Here is a 22,742-nt window from a genome sequence, read left to right as displayed (position 1 = left end):
GCCTTAAAGCGAAGCGTCGCCTTAAAAACATAGAGCGGGTCACCATGGTAGATACAGTATAGAGACAACTGAGTAAGTATCTACTCCTGGAGTCCTGTCTACTAAGTAGCAAGTGCAACCTGTGACTTATGTCTATTGTCTACTCTCTCCGTTCTGAATTATAAGCTGTTCTAACTTTTTTCTGAATCGGATGTATATAGACGCCCTTTAGTGTGTTTGTTCACTCGTTTCAGTCCGTATGTAGTCCATACTGAAATCCAAAACGTCTTATAATTTGGAACAGAGGTGATACTAATTAGCTAGTTAAAAAGGTACAAAAATTACTACTCTACAAAGACCAACAACAGATTAGGAACAACGATGAAGATTGATTATGCATGGGTAATTGACAAGCATTTGCCACTATCTTTAGGATGAACCAACAAACACATGTGTCCACACTAGTACTGTAGTACAACACTACACAATCATTCTGCAAATCTCATGCACAATTTAACATGGCTCCACACTACAGTCATTCTGCAAATTTCATGTACAATTTAACATGGGTCCACACTACACATAAGCATTGGATAAAATTGGTTTCTAGGTACAGCATGCCAAATACCTTAAGCATAACCATACAATGTATATTGCTTTGTATTTCAGCATCTGTAAACAAAGAACTTACCATGATAGCTTCAATCTCTTCCTCAGATAGTGGTTTGCGCTTGGGAAGCTGTGAAGCTGGCCCTCCAACAGCATTATGAGAAGGTGCGGAAGGCACATCTGATCTAAAGCGGTAATTCTTTTTCTCTCCAGAAGATGGTGCCTCTACTTTAGCTCCTGAAAATCAAATTGTAAAAAATTTAGTCACACCCCTTTCCATGTATTATGAGTAAAGTACTTCGTAATATTACGGATGAATATAAGACAAATTAGCAATAGAAGTTAGTGCTAGAAGACAGCACCGATATCCAGAATGCCATTCTTTTGCCACTGGAGGGAGTTATACACAATGGGAGAAATGTAAATTTTCCCCAAACTTGATTAGCCTGTGCCAATTTCTCCAAGTTAAGCGGCCTCTTCTAACTTTGCCATGAGGCGCTTTTTGGAAAACAACTAGCAGCTATCTTCACCTCCTATTTTTCCCTGAAAACTTTTAATCTCAATAATTACAACCTGACCCAACACATTCCCTCGGTTCACTCAAGCGCCTGTCTCTCTGTTTCTCGCCAAACAAACTGCATACCACAGTGAGCAATGAACTTCAAGGCAAACTTAAAGAGACTGCTTAAGTTAGGGAAACTGACAAAGGTCAACCAACTGAGGAACAAATTTACAGTCCTCCCCATTATGACCTTTTCTCGACAGATGTGCTACCTTACTATACGCAGGTTTGTTTGTTCTATTTGGCAAAACAAAACTACATGACCACAGTGGACAATGAACTTCAGGTCAAACTTAAAGAGAGATTGCTCAAGCTGAGGAAATTGACTAAGGCCGACGAACTGAGGAACAAATTTATGTTACTCCCCAGTATCAAAACTTTTCTGGACAGATGTGATATCTTCTTATACACAGGTTTGTTTGTTCTATTTGGCAAAACAAAACACAACTGCATGACCAGTTCAGTGGTTGCAGCAAAAAGCCAAGATAGCATGTGAAAGCAACTCACTGCAACACCTACTTCAGAGGTACAATATTACTAGGCCAGGCAACAATCAGTAGATAAATAGAATGCGGAAACCAAGTCATTGCAACACTGTCATAAATGGAAGGTGTGAAACTGTAGGGTGTTCTGTTCCAAGAGGATATGTTAGTTTGTACGCAGTATGTATCTAGGAAATTGTATTTCTCTATTTATTTCCCTATTAGAGAAGCGACAACTATATCAAATCTTTCCTTCTTTTCAATAAAATGATATGCACCGCGTATTCTCGTGAAGAAGAACCAGAAATCAGGTTACTTACTTACTTACTTACGAAGTCTTTTGGATAATGAGAAAATAGGTGATCAAGCTAGGACTTGGTGTAGTCAACCAGCTGTGTGCACTTGCATTCCAACTTCCAAGTGCAAGCAGCATTCCTTCTTCCTACAATATCTTAAAGACGGGAATGGGAGTCAAAATCCAGCAGTTGATCAGGCTCATCCACATCTTTGATCACGAATGATGGCAACTCAACCTATTTTGAGAAGGCAGATAGACCGATGGCCATGTAGGTGACCGAGCCTTCACCCAGATCTGCTCAATGATGCCAGCTTAGCATAGACGCCGGTGCACACTGCTGCGCAAGGGCTTGCTGGGTGGTTCTGGGTCGCGGATATCTTAGGAGCTTTGGGCATCCATGGCTGGGTTGAGTATGTCCCACTGTGGTGCACGGCGAGCACGGTCGAACTTATCATCGATGGAAATGAGCTTCAATGGCATTGAACTACGGACGGCAAGTACTCTGCACCTCTTACGAGTCATTGTTCCAGGGCTCAGTCCTCTCCAATTCATGGAAGCTAAACTGGCACTCTAGGGTTGGCATGTCTATTCTGTTGCTGGGTGGCCGACCGCTTGGCACAGCGAAGCCTGCTGCCTAACCTGCTTGCTATCTGATTACGCACCAGAGACGATGTACCATCTCCTTGTGGATCATGTCTTCTCCCAGCAAGTTCGGCAGAAGACCCTACATTGGACAAGGTCCGCTAGGAAGCCACATGGACTAGGAGAGAACTTCATCGACTAGTGGAAGCAAACTATGTGCTCGTTCACTACGGCTCAGAGGAAAGGGAAGGTGTCATTAATCCTTCTGACTGACTGGCTGATTTGGAAGTAATGCAATATGTGTGTCTTCGACAGGGAGCGCTCAGATATTCATGTCTGCTAGAGAAGATCAAGGCTGGGGGCCAAGGCCAATCTTGATCTGTGGCTGACACTGCTTGCTTGTCGTCCCTGTTACAGTGTTACCGGCTTAGCTTTGGTGTTGTGTGTCAGTTCTCTAAGGCTTGTACATAAAACATTTTCTTTCGATTAATGCAGTGACACACAAAGCTTTGTCAAAAAAAATCCTAGCAGTAACCAGGTAGCTGCTGATTACAGCTGACAAAAAGGACAGATCAGTACTAAGAAAACTGATGGTTGAATTGCAATCTCAATGAGAGAGATTGCAATCTCAATGAAAAATGTACAGTAGAGTAAGAAACTATCCATCAACTGGTGGTAACAGTCTACAACATGGCAACGACAAGGCCATAAAAGTCAGAGAAGACATCATGTTCTCTACTCCCAAACACATGGTTGGTTATAACAGTCTACAAGATGACAATGACAAGGCCATAGAACGACATGGCAACAACAGTTATCGTGCAACACATTCACACATCCAATCCAAACCACCAAAACAAGGTGAGATAGAATGTTACTGCTTATTCATGGCCAGGAAGGTGTGGATCTTCAGTCGGTGACTAAAATGACTAATGTCAAATCACCTTTAAAAGTTGAAAGCATCCATACAGATTTATTAGCATCAACCCTACATCTGAATGGTATAACACTATTGGAAATGAACAACTACAAAACAGAGAAATATCACGAAAAGCGTCTTGAATTCATCCTAATACACAAAACCTTCTCTTTCCCATCAAGTTCCTTGCAAGCTCGTCTCACCCCCTAATATCCTAGTTTCATCTATCTTATGTGAACAAGAATCAATACAAGAATAGCTTCAATTTGGCTTACACTCTGAAAAGCTACCTGAAACCAAATCACGTTCAGACTTTGCTAATTTGTGCAGCAAAATCACATCTCAAGCAAGTGCCAAACATGTTGCATAGATCAATCAACTGCTCCATAAAGGCGTAATTAATGACGTTTCCCAACCACAAATTACCACTGATAATTCACCCGAATCCAAGAAGAAAAACCTAGTTCCGTTCGCAGATTCAAGATCATTGAGCTTACCCAATCGGGACATGAGGGTCGCGTGCTGATCTGCAGGCTGCGCCGCTGCGTAGAGGAAATCAACCCAAAGAGATACACGAATTAGATCTCCGACATGCTAGACCATAGACTAGCAAAATTTAACCCTCCAATCCTACACGAATCGAAGGGGGGCAAAGGGGGGAAAGAGGGCACCTGCTGGGGATGGGACTTTGAGATGCCTCTTGGGGAATCTGATCATGGGAATGCGCGGCATCTTTGCGCTGGAATCCGGGGAACAATCTGACGAAATTTCTCCGCGAAACGCTTCTGGGAAAATCGCGATGCTAAAACCTGATGTTCCTCTCCGGTTCGTCTTTTCCCTTCCGGTCGCTTTTCTTGCGGTGGGAGGCGAGGAACCGGGGGCGGCGGTAGGTTTTGCGTATAGCTCCAGCGAAATTAGTATATTTGTGTACGGCTGCTTTTTGAAGTCTGAAAACATAGAACCGGGATATTTGGGAGGTTTTTACAAAATACAGTAAACACACACTCTCGCATACACGCCCCTATATTCACTATTGTAATCGCACGCATGTACATCCTACTCCTGTACCTATAAACGCCTTTAAGAGATTGAGTCATAAATTTTAAGATAGACAGTCACCACAAGCTTCTTTGATTTGTAGGATTCTCACCACAATGTTGGCCCATGTCGCACTTCGACATAATCAGACAGTCAACAAACATTCAGATCGCGAAAACGGACAGCTCCAATGTCCGGTGTTATGAGAGGTCAGAAAAAGTACATAGGTACAATGTCTCTAAAATACATTTTTTTCGCGGGCTCCCGCTTGCATCCGTAATGATGGATCTTTTTATGTTGAATGTGAAAGTTCGCGAAACTTTACGACGAGTAATAACATCGTGCATGGTTTTTGTGGTGTTGAAAATATGTTCTAGAGGTAATAATAAATGTGTTGTTATTTATTTTCAAGTTTATAATTGATATTTATATTCTATGTTATAACTGCTATGGTTCTCGAGCCTGCGAAAACAAGAGGTTCAGAGGAAAGCTCATGTGCATGTGTAAAGTTGTAAATGATAAAATAAGATTTCTAGTCTTGCCTCTAGAACTAGTCAAGTATTTAATGATGGTTCTGTTTTCTTGATTATGAGCATAGTTAAGTGTAACAATGATGCCGACAACATTGAGGGCACGATAGTAGTAGAACATTCGTGTTGAATTGCCCCAAGTTGTATGTTATACTTAGAATTGCCCCAAGTTGTATGTTATACTTAGAGATGATTTTGTCACAAGTCCATGGGTCCGTGTAGGAAAGTTAATGTATGCACACTTTCTTATAACATGAGAGTATCAAGTCACTCCATACGGGACGATGCACTTTGGGGTTGTTCTAACATCATCCGTAACAAGGCGATCATACGACAACTTACAGGTTCATCAGAAACATATGATGAGGGACCAGATAGTTCGGAACTGAGATTTACTCCTCCGGCGATGTAGAGATATTCGTAGGGCCCTCTCGGTGTGATGACATCCATCCTCATCTGGCCAGACACAACGTGAATTGATCACGGGGAGTCGGGGATTCCTGAACACAAGAATGAGAAAACATAACAAAACCGGTAACGAGTAGATTGACATAGTGACAAATGTATTTGACTCGCGGGGATGTCGATATATCTCACCTTGAGTTATGTAAAGTATCGTGAAGGAAAAGGAATGGCATATGGTAGCTACAAGTTCACTCGATAATCATTCGTGTGAGTACAGGGGTCAATATGCATGTCAACGGTTCCGTTATTGATCATTGATCGAAAGGTTTTTCGGTCATGCCTATATTTCACCGAACCTGCACGGTCGCACGATTAAGAGAGAACCGGAAAGGTTTTGAAAAAACTCCAGATAAAGCCAGATTGGTGGAAAAGTTTCGGAGAATGAAATAATAATATAGGAGGGCTCTAGAATTTATCGAGAGCCCCTGGAATTATTCTAGACACCATGGGTTGCCCAAATAGGTTAAAGCCTATTAGGGGGAAACCACATGGGCCTAGAGGCTCAATGGGGTGGTGCCCCCTTAGCCTTGCACTGCCACAATGGGGAGGCCCCTCCTCCAAGTCAGACCCCCCCTCCTCTCTGCCTATAAATACCCAAGGGGGGCCTCCTAGAGACACAATTCTGTTGCATTCTTGGGTGCCCCTCTCGCCCTCTAGTTCTCCAAATAATTATGAAATGTCACAAGGCTGCTCATCCCTACTATTCTACTCCGGCATCATCGAGCTCTTGATGACGAAGCGCTTGTCGAATCATTGGTGTCATATGCATGGAATCCACAGAGGGATCGTGCCTTTGATTCTTGTTCGAGGGAGCCGTTCGTGGGATGACTCGAGGGTCTTCATGAACGAACTTCACCAACTCTTATTTCGCTGCAACTTGTTGTTGGTATGGCTCACATCTAACCTTGTATGTACATCTTCATAGTGATCCTGGTTTAGTTTCGTTAGAAGATTATTTTTGGTCTTCTACTACGATCCCCAACATGTGAAACGTGGTAAGCGCGAGTTGAATTCTGGTGTGTTATACAAATCGATCCTTCCTAGTGTATGAATTGAATGTCTGAATGTCGTGCTTGTTAATTACATGAAATTGCCACTACTCCATCGATACCCTTTGTGGTTTCTTTCTCGGTGTATTGGTACCATCCATGTTAGCAGAGTCACCATGTATAAACTATATAAGAGACTACTTTTCCAGGGTTTGCTACAGAGGAGGCCACCATGAGGCGACTAGTTTATCCCCTCGACACACAAGCACCGTCATAGGTTCTCATGGCCTCCATCAGCCGTTGCAATGGTGGAAGGATGGGGAACCCCAGATATGAGTATCACAGTCCATGTTTCGTAGGGATTTCGAGTTCTTGGTTGACGATGAAATTGGGGCAGTGGCGGTGATAGGAATAATGGTTCTTCAACTTTCCCCATGTCTATGTACCTTATTGGAGTGGCATCGACGATTTAGAGGATGACATCAATCATCGCGCACTTGGTATGGCATGATTAGTGCATGTTCAACGGCGTACTCGGTTGCATCTTGAGGTGAGTATTTTTCTATGCATGGTTGCACGAGTTGATGTGGATTTTTCCTCGTGCATAATTGCATGTTGAGATTACATGTTTGCATGTTAAAAAAATGTTGGAAGCACATTTGCTCCCTTGGTGGTTTTGGTAATTCATGTCAACATACATGTTGTTGGAGTAGTATTTTCATCTAGTATATTTCAGGAAAAGTCCAATGTTGACCTAGCAAGGATGTGTGATTGTGGACCCCTAAAGTTACAAAGGACAAACAGTTTTTGTTAAGTGATCCAAGATCACATTGAGTCCATAGGAAAGCAAATACTATTAAAAGGGGATGAGGTTTTCATCATGACTCAATTGCTCAAGTGCTTGAAGATATTGCTCCAAAAACCCTCAACCACTTTCCCACATTCCAATCTGTCAAAACCCAAAAATCAAACTCGGTACCACAGATACACTCACACCCGGACCCATCGAGTTACTCAAAACAGAGCCACAAGCCAATACCTAGAAATTCGGTACAACCGAGATGGCATTCGGTCCCACCGAATTGCGGTGACAAAGTTTCTGTAACCAGTCGAAGTCATTTCAGAATTACCGACGTGAAACGATCGGAACTACTAAGACGAGGTTCTGCTTAGGTCAATGCTAATCGGTCTCACCGAGTGGATTCATTCAGTCTCACTAAAAATCCTAACGTTCGAATCTTTTACACTGTTCGGTCTCACCGAGAATTATTTTCGGTGTCACCGAGTTGTGCATAAAGTTTGTAACGATTGGATTTTTAGTGATGGCTAGTTATACCCCGCCACCACCTCTTACTCTCAGAGAGAGCCATCAGGACAAAACTACACTTCCACCATTCATTTTTTGAGAGAGAACCACCTAGACTTGTGTTGAGATCAAGGCACTCCAATCCAACCATTTGAACCTTGATTTCTAGCCTCCCCAAGTTGCTTTCCACTCTAATCCTTCTCTACCCAAGCCAAATCCGTGAAAGAGTGATTGAGTGTTGAGCAGACTATCTTTTGAAGCACAAGAGCAAGGAGTTCATCAACAACAACAACATTGAAAGTGCAATCATGCCCTTAATCATATTTTGATGTTGATGACAACACATATGCTCGGGACTAATCATGTTTATCAAGTATATCTCAGGATTATGTTCCAAAGACCGTGTGCATGGATCATGACTAGGGACAGAAGCATATAACTCAAGAATGGAGATACAAGATGTTGACTTCATTTATGGTTTGTTCTTGAGTATAGGGATCCCGCACTATTAAGAGGGGGTCGATGGATCTGTGAAAAACTTGCTCAAAGTTGCTACCTTACCTTCGGACGTCCGGTGTTCTACGGACGTCCGGTCCTTCCTGATTGCCCAGACGTCCGAACACTTTCGGACGTCCGACACTTCCACAACAGAAACATTTTTACGGATGTCCGGAACCCTCCGGACGTCCGACACTTTCACATCAGAAGCATTCTTACGGATGTCCGGCCCAGCTCGGACGTCCGTATCCTGTACACTGGATTGTGGGTCACACTTTTCACAGCGGCCGGTCGTCCGATGACTGTCGGACGTCCGGACCCATTTGGGCCTCCGGACGTCCGACGTTCTCCGGACGTCCGGCCATCCTGTACCCCAAACGGTCACTTTTTCCCACCACCTATATATACTCCCTTCCCTTCCACGGGATAGGGTTGACCATCCACTTTTGAGCCCCTCAAGAACACTCCTCACTCTCTCTCTCATTCATCCACACTAAATCCTAGATTCCAAGTGTTCTAGGAGATTTTTGAGAGAAGTTCTCCAATCAAGTGATAGATCCACTTCTTCCCTTTCTTTGCACCAAAGGAATTCGTGACTTGAGCAAGTTTTGAGCATTTCCCCATCGTTCTTGTTACTCTTGGAGGTTGGAGACTCCTAGGCGGTAGGAGTCATCCGGAGAGGAATCGACCTTTGTGATTACCCTCGGAAAAGTTTGTGAGGGTTCGGAGACCACCCCAAGGTCTACCACTAGTGGTTGAGAAACGCCTCCGTGGTGTTGTCTCAAAGAGAGAATAGGGTGAGCCTTCGTGGCATTGGTGTGCCTTCGTGGTAACATCCACCTCTCTAAACGGTGACGTAGCTTCCCTCCAAGGAAGTGAACATCGGCTTACATCCTCGTCTCTTGGAGTTGCGGTTATTCCTAACCCTATCTCTCTACTTGTGGTTACTTGTCTCTTAGCACTTACTTATCTCATCTTGTGCTTACTTACTCATATATTTGTGCCACTTGATTATCTTGCTTATCTCATTAGTATCATACTTGCAATTGTTAGGCTCACTCTCATTTTCCGCATTATTGCCTAAAATTGCTTAGTAATAATTAAAATTTGTAATTGTACCTATTCACCCCCCCTCTAGGTCCATCTCGATCCTTTCAAACATTTATTACCTTTGAAGAGTGGTGTCTCCAAGATTGGTTAGGTGTCACTTCAGAGCCTCCAAAATCATGTGGAGTTGAACCAAAGAGTTTGTAAGTGTAAGAAGATCGCCTACTTCGTGAAGATCTACCCCGAGTGAGGCTAGTCCTTTGTGGGCGTAAGCCATGGTGGAATAGACAAGATTGCTTCTTCAAGGACCCTTCATTGGTGGAGCCCTTAGTGGACTCGCGCAGCCGTTAACCTATGTGGGTTGAAGTCTCCATCAACGTAGATGTACGATAGCACCACCTACCAGAAGCACGCCAAAAACCATCGTGTCTTCATTGTGTCTGATCTTCCTATCTCTGCCCTCTTTACTTTCCTTGCACTTGCATGTTGTACTATTTCCGCTGCCCTATCTCTAGATATGCATGTGTAGAAAGTATTGGTTGTAACTTAACTAGTGCCAAAATTTGCCTAAGTATCAAGAAAACTTAAAACTACACCTTTGGCTTTAACTGTCTAGTTCACGCCCCCCTATACCTATCACCTAGATCCTTCAAATGTGTTAATGGAGATCACCTATCTTTTATATTTTATATCTAAATAAATAGCTAGCCACTATTAACATATTTTTTTCAACAAGCACGGGAAATGCCCATCGCAACATGTAACCATACATAGGAAAAGGCTTACCCCAACATGCAAGCATGCATGAGAATTTTCATTCTGTAATGCTATTTATATGTGTTAATTATTTTACAACTGTACAATAATCAAGCATAATAAATTATATGCAATTTCAGTTTTAGTTTTCATATTATTACTCCAAATATCATTGAAATATAATTCAAACATTCCCACAACAACTCGTGCGGGTTATCATCTAGTTTAGTTATATAGGACGAGTTTTGCCCATGCCGTTTGCCCAACCTCTGGTCTGGCCGTGTCTTCCACAATTCACTGTCATAGAATGACACAAATCAGCTATGCAAACCTTATTTCATTAGTGATTTTTTAAATTTTCTTTCGGCACTTCAAACTGCCAACATATTTTCATCGTGGTTATCTATTGACACAAATGGAAATGACCATTGGGCTTATCTATGCACTACTATGGAAAACCGTAGTAGTAGCACGAGATGAAAGCCTAGCAATAGCATTGGGGCCCGTGCTACAACTAATGTTTAGCAGTAGCATGGGTTCAACCAGCGCTACTGCTACCCCTACCTTGCAGTAGCGCGGGTTCAACCAGCTCTACTACTACCCCTACCTAGTCAACCAATGTTGCTGATAAAATTTTCTGTATTTTTTCTATGAATTTGCGCTATATTTGTACATGTTTTATACAATAGTCTCATCATATCATTTTATGATCATGATGAGTTTATCATCGGATGAAAAGAACGTGGATTAGATTTAAGTGGATGGATCCAAAATGACCCAATGATATAATAACTCATCATCATCATAATAATAATAACAACTCATCATCATATAACAATTCCTCATCATCATAACAACTCCTCATCATCATCATCTATGAGTCATATAACAACTCATCATTCTAACACATTGTAGCACACAACTCATCATCATCATAATAACAACTCCTCATTATCATCATAGTCATAATCAACCCTAGCTAATTGTTCTTACTACCTAGGACCTACTCCTCTCTTAGGTAAAGTAACATAAACACTACAAGAAATATGTCAATTTATGACCCTCTGTCAGTGACCCTGGAAGAAATGGTCGTAATTCTACGACCATTTGAGACCAATTGGTTGCAAGCTATTCGGAGGGCTCCAAACCCTAAACTATAATGACCATTTTGGTCAGAAAGGTCATAATTTCCTTACATGAAATGGTCATAAAGCAGACAACACTAGTCCTCTACCTTATTCGTAGCTGATCACGACCAATATTGATGGTCATAACCTTGTAAATTGTGGTGGATTGCTATGACTAGATGCCACCTCATCAGTTTTGCCTATGTGTCATGTCCATGTGTCAAATTTTGCCCTAGGTTGTGAAGCAACCTATATTTTTGTTATTCCCAGAAAAATCTCATAAATTCTTTGGGCCATATCTTCGTCAAATATGTAAAAAACCTTCCTTGCCTAGTTAAAATAATAATTCAACAATATTTATTTTCCTATTCTATTCAGAACAACACTTTGTGAAGGAAGTGTTATTTATATATTAGGTGCTCATTGAGTTGTCTAAGAACAAGCAGATCATCATTTCACCATTTTCGGCTGCCCCAGGTTATGTCATCTCTCTGGCCTCTTCTAGCCAGCACTATCTTCTTTGTTCCTGACTATAAAAATTGATGCATGTGCCCTGTTCTAAAGTGGAAAATCATTGGAAATTCACTGTTAGCTTGTATTGTCCATCTGTTTTGTTAACTTGCACTGTGCTGGTACTTATCGTTTGCAAAATATATCTTAGTTTTTGCTATTATGAGAATGTTATATGCATGGTTTCCTGTTAAATCTAAAGTTCTGCAACAATTTTTCATCGTTATGAGAATTTTGTATTCACGGATTCACTTGATTATGTTTCTAACTTCTCATAATTTATTATTTGCATATGCTGGCCTTCATTCTTCAAAAGTTGGGTGTACATGAGTTGTAGGAAGAAGAATCCAGAAGAAAAACCACACCCAGGATGCGTTTTAGCTCATTGGAGCTAGTTATGTGCATATTTAGTTGTATTTTATAGCTGAATGCCAGATTTGTACTATGTACTTTGCTTGGTTGCTATAATGTACTATCTCAGTTTTGGGTATACAGAATTGTAATGTACTTTGGTTGGCTGTTGTATGAAATATTATGCCAAATTATCTAATTGCACAAATATAATACTGGCCTGTGGTAATTGGTTCCCAATTGACTAGTGGGACCTACTTTAAAATGAAAAAGAAACAAAAGAAATCTAACAAATGGGCTGGAAAAAGGCCGAGTCCCAAAAAATGTGGACTGTAAAAGGTTGTTACCCAAAAAATAAAAGTTTGTTGGGCTTGGCCCATGTAGCTGACCAAACTTGAAATAAAAAATGATAAATTGGCTGAATTAATGGGCTTGGCCCATATAGACACCGAATTGGACCGGGCTAAATCTTATCAACGGCCTTTTCAATTGGCCGCAATTTTGCCACGTCATGTCACGTCGTATCTAACGTGGCCTGGGCAGACAGCCAGCGACCAAAACAAAAGGTCATTGGTTCAACGACCTTTTGTTTTGGTCGTTCCTTCCACGACCTTATCCCGAAGAAGGTCGTTAATTTCAGTTTACGACGGCTAACTTTTGACCATCTGTTTTTGGTCACAAGAAGGTCGCAAATGGAAAACAATGACCATTCAATGACCAACAGTGATGGTCGCAAGTTGACGTATTTCTTGTAGTGAAAATAGGTAAATCGGTCCATCTCCAAAATGAGAATGGAGATCCACCTGTCGCCAACTCGTGGCTTGCACACATGCATGTTGTCTCCAATCGGTTGTGTGCGCGCATTCATTAGTTTGCTCAATTCTTTGATATTGAACATGGTATCTTTCAAAGAGATAGAGTATGCACTTTGGTAAGCCGTCGGCGGAAACGGTCGGAAGCTAACCATATACATACGACCTTCGGTAAGCATCATGTTAGGCACAACCTCCTTCGGGAGCTTCTGTTGAACAATATAATAGTAACATATATAGCTAGCAGTGTAGTTTACTCAAAACGCAAAAGTTACTATCATTAACAAAATCATACCAAGTTTTTGGCAATGAAATTACCATCTTGCATATCATGGACTAGTGGCACGTATCCACTAAAATTTGGGCTCATAAAGTGATTGATCATAAATGTCTCAACATCATCTATAAATGAGACAAGATATTCTTTCTCCTCACAATTAAGCTCGGAGCCATGGCTGAAGTACGTCCTGTCTACAGCCTTCCGAGTATTTCTTGAAGATAAGAAATAAGCTGACAATTATATATAAACAACTTTAGTAGGGATGAACACCAAATATTTGTAAATAAACAATATAAATTATACCAAAATATCTAGCACCTTCGAATGAAGAAGAAGCGACCCTCACGACAACAGTCGGGGATTCTTCCTCTCTCATGTTTCAACGGTATATGGTGGACACTTCCTCACAGATATTTCGACTGTCGGTGATGGTCGTTTCTGCTCCTTCTCTCGTGCATTACCGAGGTAAATCACGAGAAGAAGAAAAGGAAGCGACCCCCACGACAATAGTCGGCATCCTTCTTTCAAGAGCAGATTGAAAGTCACACAAGGAGCCCCGACAAAATGACAGTCAACCCGTTACATATATCGAGTAATTACATAAAAATGACCTACGATTAATTCATGTTCTGTAAATCATGGGCACTCAATATTTCCTACTTCATAGCACAAGAAATCCATGGAAAATTTCAGCATAATCTTTGCTGAAATAGGACATATCGAGCGACTGGAATTTGCCGGAACAGAAATTAATCAATATTCCGGCAAAATATAGGCCACTCAGAGGTGTTCCCTGCAAACAAAGGCCACATGTCCAAATATCATCATACACATGTCTGAGGAGAAGAGAAGGAGGAGGTGGACTTTTAGCTCGCCGACTCACGTGTAGAGGAAGTAGACGAAGCTCCAACGACAAAGCCTGAATATTGCACCGAGTGAAAATTTTAGATCATCAAATCTCATACAACATTCTTCGATGACAAAGTGGTAATGACAAAGAAATAATTAAAGTGTCCATTACCTTTCATATTGAAAAAGAAAATTACTAAAAAAATTCTATACCTAAATTTTCTTACTAAAAATTTTTATTACTAAATTTGATACCTAGCATTCCAATACATTTCTATAATTGAAAATTTTCTATACCTAAAAAATTATATTGCTATTTTTTATATACACAAATCTATTCAATTACTAGTTTTCCATTCTATTCAAAAGACCATTCTACGTACCTATTTGTATTCTACAACAAAATTCTACCTATCTATTCTATTGAAAAGACCTCCATTCTACCTATATTTTCTATTTTATTCTATTCAAAATGCCCATTCTCCCTTTCAAAATCATGCAAAGGACCTACTATAGTCAACTATTGTTGCTCCTTTCTAATGTTAAATTGTGCAAGACACTAACCTTTTTTGCCGATGGAAAAAGTCCTTGCGTTTTCATTTCAAAGAAATACTAGCTTCAATTTTTCATTTAGAAAAAACACTAGCTTCACATTTTCATGTCAAAAGAATACTAGCTTCACATTTTCATGTCAAAAGAATACTTGTGACGCCCCCGATTCAATCGTACACTAATCATGCACGCAAATATGTACGATCAAGATCAGGGACTCACGGGAAGATATCACAACACAACTCTACAAATAAAATAAGTCATACAAGCATCATAATACAAGCCAGGGGCCTCGAGGGCTCGAATACAAGTGCTCGATCATAGACGAGTCAGCGGAAGCAACAATATCTGAGTACAGACATAAGTTAAACAAGTTTGCCTTAAGAAGGCTAGCACAAACTGGGATACAGATCGAAAGAGGCGCAGACCTCCTGCCTGGGATCCTCCTAACTACTCCTGGTCGTCGTCAGCGGGCTGCACGTAGTAGTAGGCACCTCCGGTGTAGTAGGGGTCGTCGTCGACGGTGGCGTCTGGCTCCTGGACTCTAGCATCTGGTTGCGACAACCAGAAAGAAAGGAAAGGGGGAAAAGGGGGGAGAAAGCAACCGTGAATACTCATCCAAAGTACTCGCAAGCAAGGATCTGTTGGGGAACGTAGCAGAAATTCAAAAATTTTCCTACGTAACACCAAGATCTATCTATGGAGAGACCAGCAACGAGTAGAAAGGGAGGAGAGTTTGCATCTACATACCCTTGTAGATCGCTAAGCGGAAGCGTTCAAGTGAACGGGGTTGATGGAGTCGTACTCGTCGTGATTCAGATCACCGATGATCAAGTGCCGAACGGACGGCACCTCCGCGTTCAACACACGTACAGCCCGGTGACGTCTCCCACGCCTTGATCCAGCAAGGAGAGAGGGAGAGGTTGAGGAAGACTCCATCCAATAGCAGCACAACGGCGTGGTGGTGGTGGAGGAGCGTGGCTGTCCTGCAGGGCTTCGCTAAGCACCACGGGAGAGGAGTAGTACTTGGGAGAGAGGAGAGGGCTGCAACCAAAGGCAGAGATCGAATCACGTGTATTCTGTGTGTCTCATGGGCAGCCCTATGCCTCACTATTTATAGGGGGAGAGGGGGGGCTGCGCCCCCTTTAGGGTTTCCCACCCCAAGGGGTGCGGCCAGCCCCCAGATGGCATCTGGTGCGGCGGCCAGAGGGGGAGGAGAGGGAGGCGCAGGGAGCATGGGCCTTAGGGCCCATCTGCCCTAGGGTTTGCCCCCTCCCACTCTCCCCTGCGCCTTGGGCCCCTTGTGGGGGGCGCACCAGCCCATCTGGGGCTGGTTCCCTCCCACACATGGCCCATGCAGCCCTCCGGGGTTGGTGGCCCCACTTGGTGGACCCCCGGGACCCTCCCGGTGGTCCCGGTACAATACCGATAAACCCCGAAACTCTTCCGGTGTCCAAAACAGGACTTCCCATATATAAATCTTTACCTCCGGACCATTCCGGAACTCCTCGTGACGTCCGGGATCTCATCCGGGACTCCGAACAACATTCGGTAACCACATACAAGCTTCCTTTATAACCCTAGCGTCATCGAACCTTAAGTGTGTAGACCCTACGGGTTCGGGAGACATGCAGACATGACCGAGACGTTCTCCGGTCAATAACCAACAGCGGGATCTGGATACCCATGTTGGCTCCCACATGTTCCACGATGATCTCATCGGATGAACCACGATGTCAAGGACTCAATCGATCCCGTATTCAATTCCCTTTGTCTAGCGGTATTTTACTTGCCCGAGATTCGATCGTCGGTATCCAATACCTTGTTCAATATCGTTACCGGCAAGTCACTTTACTCGTTCCGTAACACATCATCCCGTGATCAACTCCTTGGTCACATTGCGCATATGATGATGTCCTACCGAGTGGGCCCAGAGATACCTCTCCGTTTACACGGAGTGACAAATCCCAGTCTCGATCCGCATAAAACAATAGATACTTTCGGAGATACCTGTAGTGTACCTTTATAGTCACCCAGTTACGTTGTGACGTTTGATACACCCAAGGCACTCCTACGGTATCCAGGAGTTACACGATCTCATGGTCAAAGGAAGAGATACTTGACATTGGCAAAGCTCTAGCAAACGAACTACACGATCTTTGTGCTATGCTTAGGATTGGGTCTTGTCCATCACATCATTCTCCTAATGATGTGATCCCGTTATCAACGACATCCAATGTCCATAGCCAGGAAACCATGACTATCTGTTGATCACAACGAGCTAGTCAACTAGAGGCTCACTAGGGACATATTGTGGTCTATGTATTCACACGTGTATTACGATTTCCGGATAATACAGTTATAGCATGAATAAAAGACAATTATCATGAACAAGGAAATATAATAATAATACTTTTATTATTGCCTCTAGGGCATATTTCCAACAGTCTCCCACTTGCACTAGAGTCAATAATCTAGTTCACATCGCCATGTGATTAACACTCACAGGTCACATCGCCATGTGACTAACACCCGAGAGTTTACTAGAGTCAGTAGTCTAGTTCACATCACTATGTGATTAACACTCAATGAGTTTTATGTTTGATCATGTTGCTTGTGAGAGAGGTTTTAGTCAACGGGTTTGAACCTTTCAGATCCGTGTGTGCTTTACAAATCTTTATGTCATCTCCTAGATGCAGCTACCACGTTCTATTTGGATCTATTCCAAATAACTGTTCTACTTGGAGCTATTCTAAATTATTGCTCCATTATATGTATCCGGTCTCTCTACTCAGAGCTATCCGGATAGGTGTCAAGCTTGCATCGTCGTAACCTTTACGACGAACTCTTTTACCACCTCCATAATCGAGAAAATTCCTTAGTCCACTAGTTACTAAGGATAACTTTGACCGCTGTCCTGTGAGCCATTCTTGGATCACTCTTGTACCCCTTGACTGACTCATGGCAAGGCACACTTCAGGTGCGGTACACAGCATAGCATACTGTAGAGCCTACGTCTTAAGCATAGGGGACGACCTTCGTCCTTTCTCTCTATTCTGCCATGGTCGAGCTTTTAAGTCTTAACTTCGTACCTTACAACTCAGGCAAGAACTTCTTCTTTAACTGATCCATCTTGAACACCTTCAAGATCATGTCAAGGTATATGCTCATTTATTAAGCATTTTGATCTATCCTTATAGATCTCGATGCTCAATGTTCAAGTAGCTTAATCCAGGTTTTCTATTGAAAAACACCTTTCAAATAACCCTATATGCTTTCTAGAAATTCTACATCATTTCTGATCAACATATACTCATCAGAAATTCTATAGTGCTCCCACTCACTTCTTTGGAAATACAAGTTTCTCATAAACTTTGTACAAACCCAAAATCTTTGATCATCATCAAAGCATTCATTCCAACTCCGAGATGCTCACTCCAGTCCTTAAAAGGATCGCTGGAGCTAGCATACCTTTTAGCATCCTTAGGATCGACAAAACTTTTCTGATTGTATTGCATACAACCTTTCCTTACGAAAACTAGTAAGGAAACTTGTCTTGACATCCATCTGCCAGATTTCATAAATGCAGCTAATGCTAACATGATTCCGACGGACTTTAAGCATCGCTACAGATGAGAAAATCTCATCGTAGTCAACTCCTTGAACTTGTGAAAAACTCTTCGCCACAAGTCGAGCTTTATAGATGGTGACATTACCATCCACGTCCATCTTCTTCTTAAAAGATCCATTTATCTCAATGGATTGCCAATCATCGGGCAAGTCCATCAAAGTCCATGTTTTGTTCTGATATATGGATACTATCTCGGATTTCATGGCTTCTAACCATTTGTCGGAATTTGGGCCCACCATCGCTTCTCCATAGCTCGTAGGTTCATTGTTGTCTAGCAACATGACCTTCAAGACGGGATCACCTTACCACTCCGAAGTAGTACGTGTCCTTGTCGTCCTACGAGGTTTGGGAGTGACTTGATCCGAAGTTTCATGATCAATATCATAAGCTTCCACTTCAATTGGTGTAGGTGCCACAGGAACAACTCCCTGTGCCTATCACACACTAGTTGAAGAGATGGTTCAATAACCTCATCAAGTCTCCACCATCCTCCCACTCAATTCTTTCGAGAGAAACTTTTCCTCGAGAAAGGACCCGATTCTAGAAACAATCCATATTGCTTTCGGATCTGAATTAGGAGGTATACCCAACTGTTTTGGGTTTCCTATGAAGATGCATTTTATCCGCTTTGGGTTCGAGCTTATCAACCTGAAACTTTTTCATATAAGCGTCGCAGCCCCAAACTTTTAAGAAACGACAACTTAGGTTTCTCTAAACCATTATTCATACGGTGTCATCTCAACGGAATTATGTGGTGCCCTCTTTAAAGTGAATGTGGTTGTCTCTAATGCCTAACCCATGAACGATAGTGGTAATTCGATAAGAGACATCATGGTACGCACCATATCCAATAGGATGCAACTATGATGTTCGGACACACCATCACATTATGGTGTTCCAGGCGGTATTAATTGCGAAACAATTTCCACAATGTCTTAATTGTGTGCCAAAGCTCGTAACTCAGATATTCATCTCTATGATCATATCATAGACATTTTATCCTCTTGTCACAATGATCTGCTACTTCACTCTGAAATTACTTGAACCATTCAATAATTCAGACTTGTGTTTCATCAAGTAAATATACTCAACATTTACTCGAATCATCTGTGAAGTAAGAACATAACGATATTCACTGCATGCCTCAGCACTCATTGGATTGGACACATCAAAATGTGTTACTTACAACAAGTTGCTATCTTGTTCCATCTTACTGAAACCGAGGCTTTTCAGTCATCTTGCCCATGTGGTATGATTTGCATATCTCAAGTGATTCAAAATCAAGTGAGTTCAAACGGTCCATTTGCATGGAGTTTCTTCATGCATATTCTCCAATAGACATGGTTCGCATGTCTCAAACTTTTCAAAAACGAGTGAGTCCAAAGATCCATCAACATGGAGCTTCTTCATGCGTTTTATACCATTATGACTTACATGGCAGTGCCACAAGTAAGTGGTACTATCATTACTATCTTATATCTTTTGGCATGAAAATGTGTATCACTACGATCGAGATTCAATAAACCATTCCTTTAGGTGCAAGAGCACTTATTCAGGTTTAATACTAATCTTGATGGTAGAGGGAGCGTGCGATGCTTGATCATATCAACCTTGGAAACACTTCCAACATATATCGTCAGCTCACCTTTAGCTAGTCTCCGTTTATTCCGTAGCTTTTATTTCGAGTTACTAATACTTAGCAACCGAACCGGTATCTAATACCCTGATGCTACTAGGAGTACTAGTAAAGTACACATTAACATAATGTATATCCAATATACTTCTATCGACCTTGCCAGCCTTCTCATCTACCAAGTATCTAGGGTAATCTTGCTCTAGTGGTTGTTCCCCTTATTACAGAAGCACTTAGTCTCGGGTTTGGGTTCAACCTCGGGTTTCTTCATTGGTGCAGCAGCTGAATTGCCGTTTCATGAAGTATCCCTTTGTTCCCTTGCCCTTCTTGAAACTAGTGGTTTCACCAACCATCAACAATTGATGCTCCTTCTTGATTTCTACTTTCGCGGTGTCAAACATCGTGAATACCTCAAGGATCATCTTATTTATCCCTGATATGTTATAGTTCATCACGAAGCTCTAGCAGCTCGGTGGCAATGACTTTGGGTAAACATCACTATCTCATCTGGAAGATCAACTCCCACTCGATTCAAGTGATTGTTGCACTCAGACAATCTGAGCACAAGCTCAACAATTGAGCTTTTCTCCCTTAGTTTGCAGGCTAAGATAATCGTCGGAGGTCTCATACCTCTTGACGTGGGCACGAGCCTGAAATCCTAATTTCAGCCCTCGAAACATCTCATATGTTCCGCGACGTTTCAAAAACGTCTTTGGTGCCTCTACTTAAACCATTTAATTGAACTATCACGTAGTTATCAAAACGTGTATGTTCGATGTTCGAAACATCCACAAACGATGTTTGGGGTTCAGCACATTGAGCAGCGCATTAAGGACATAAGCTTTCTACTGTCCGCATAATCGCTACTTTCAACTTTCAACTATAATTTTCTCTAGGAACATATCTAAACAGTAGAACTATAGCGCGAGCTACGACATAATTTGCAAAGGGTCTTTTGACTATGTTCAAGATAATTAAGTTCATCTTATGAACTCCCACTCAGATAGACATCCCTCTGGTCATCTAAGTGATTACATGATCCGAGTCAAACTAGGCCGTGTCCGATCATCACGTGAGACGGACTAGTCATCATCGGTGAACATCTTCATGTTGATCGTATCTTCTATACGACTCATGTTCGACCTTTCGGTCTCCGTGTTCCGAGGCCATGTCTGTACATGCTAGGCTCGTCAAGTTAACCCTAAGTGTTTTCGCTGTGTAAAACTGTCTTACACCCGTTGTATGTGAACGTAAGAATCTATCACACCCGATCATCACGTGGTGCTTCGAAACGACGAACTGTAGCAACGGTGCACAGTTAGGGGAGAACACTTTTTGAAATTTTGTAAGGGATCATCTTATTTACTACCGTCGTCCTAAGTAAACAAGATGCATAAACATGATAAACATCACATGCAATTATATAGTTGTGACATGATATGGCCAATATCATATAGCTCCATTGATCTCCATCTTCGGGGCTCCATGATCATCACCGGCATGACACCATGATCTCCATCATCATGATCTCCATCATCGTGTCTTCATGAAGTTGTCACGCCAACGACTACTTCTACTTCTATGACTAACGCGTTTAGCAATAAAGTAAAGTAGTTTACATGGCGTTCTTCAATGACACGCAGGTCATACAAAAAATAAAGACAACTCCTATGGCTCCTGCCGGTTGTCATACTCATCGACATGCAAGTCGTGAATCCTATTACAAGAACATGATCAATCTCATACATCACATATATCATTCATCACATCCTTTTGGCCATATCACATCACATAGCATACCCTGCAAAAACAAGTTAGACGTCCTCTAATTGTTGTTTGCATGTTTTACGTGGCTGCTATGGGTTTCTAGCAAGAACGTTTCTTACCTACGCAAAACCACAACGTGATATGCCAATTGCTATTTACCCTTCATAAGGACCCTTTTCATCGAATCCGTTCCGACTAAAGTGGGAGAGACTGGCACCCGCTAGCCACCTTATGCACCAAGTGCATGTCAATCGGTGGAACCTGTCTCACGTAAGAGTACGTGTAAGGTCGGTCCGGGCCGCTTCATCCCACAATACCGTCGAAACAAGATTGGACTAGTAACGGTAAGCATATTGAACAACATCAACGCCCACAACTACTTTGTGTTCTACTCGTGCAAAGAATCTACGCAATAGACCTAGCTCATGATGCCACTGTTGGGGAACGTAGCAGAAATTCAAAAATTTTCCTACGTAACACCAAGATCTATCTATGGAGAGACCAGCAACGAGTAGAAAGGGAGGAGAGTTTGCATCTACATACCCTTGTAGATCGCTAAGCGGAAGCGTTCAAGTGAACGGGGTTGATGGAGTCGTACTCGTCATGATTCAGATCACCGATGATCAAGTGCCGAACGGACGGCACCTCCGCGTTCAACACACGTACAGCCCGGTGACGTCTCCCACGCCTTGATCCAGCAAGGAGAGAGGGAGAGGTTGAGGAAGACTCCATCCAACAGCAGCACAACGGCGTGGTGGTGGTGGAGGAGCGTGGCTGTCCTGCAGGGCTTCGCTAAGCACCACGGGAGAGGAGTAGTACTTGGGAGAGAGGAGAGGGCTGCAACCAAAGGCAGAGATCGAATCACGTGTATTCTGTGTGTCTCATGGGCAGCCCTATGCCTCACTATTTATAGGGGGAGAGGGGGGGCTGCGCCCCCTTTAGGGTTTCCCACCCCAAGGGGTGCGGCCAGCCCCCAGATGGCATCTGGTGCGGCGGCCAGAGGGGGAGGAGAGGGAGGCGCAGGGAGCATGGGCCTTAGGGCCCATCTGCCCTAGGGTTTGCCCCCTCCCACTCTCCCCTGCGCCTTGGGCCCCTTGTGGGGGGCGCACCAGCCCATCTGGGGCTGGTTCCCTCCCACACATGGCCCATGCAGCCCTCCGGGGTTGGTGG

The sequence above is a fragment of the Triticum aestivum genome, chromosome 7B, assembly GCF_018294505.1.
Source record: "Triticum aestivum cultivar Chinese Spring chromosome 7B, IWGSC CS RefSeq v2.1, whole genome shotgun sequence".
Taxonomy (NCBI): Eukaryota; Viridiplantae; Streptophyta; class Magnoliopsida; order Poales; family Poaceae; genus Triticum; species Triticum aestivum.
The sequence above is the reverse complement of the archived record's forward strand: the minus strand, read 5'-3'. Positions refer to the sequence as shown.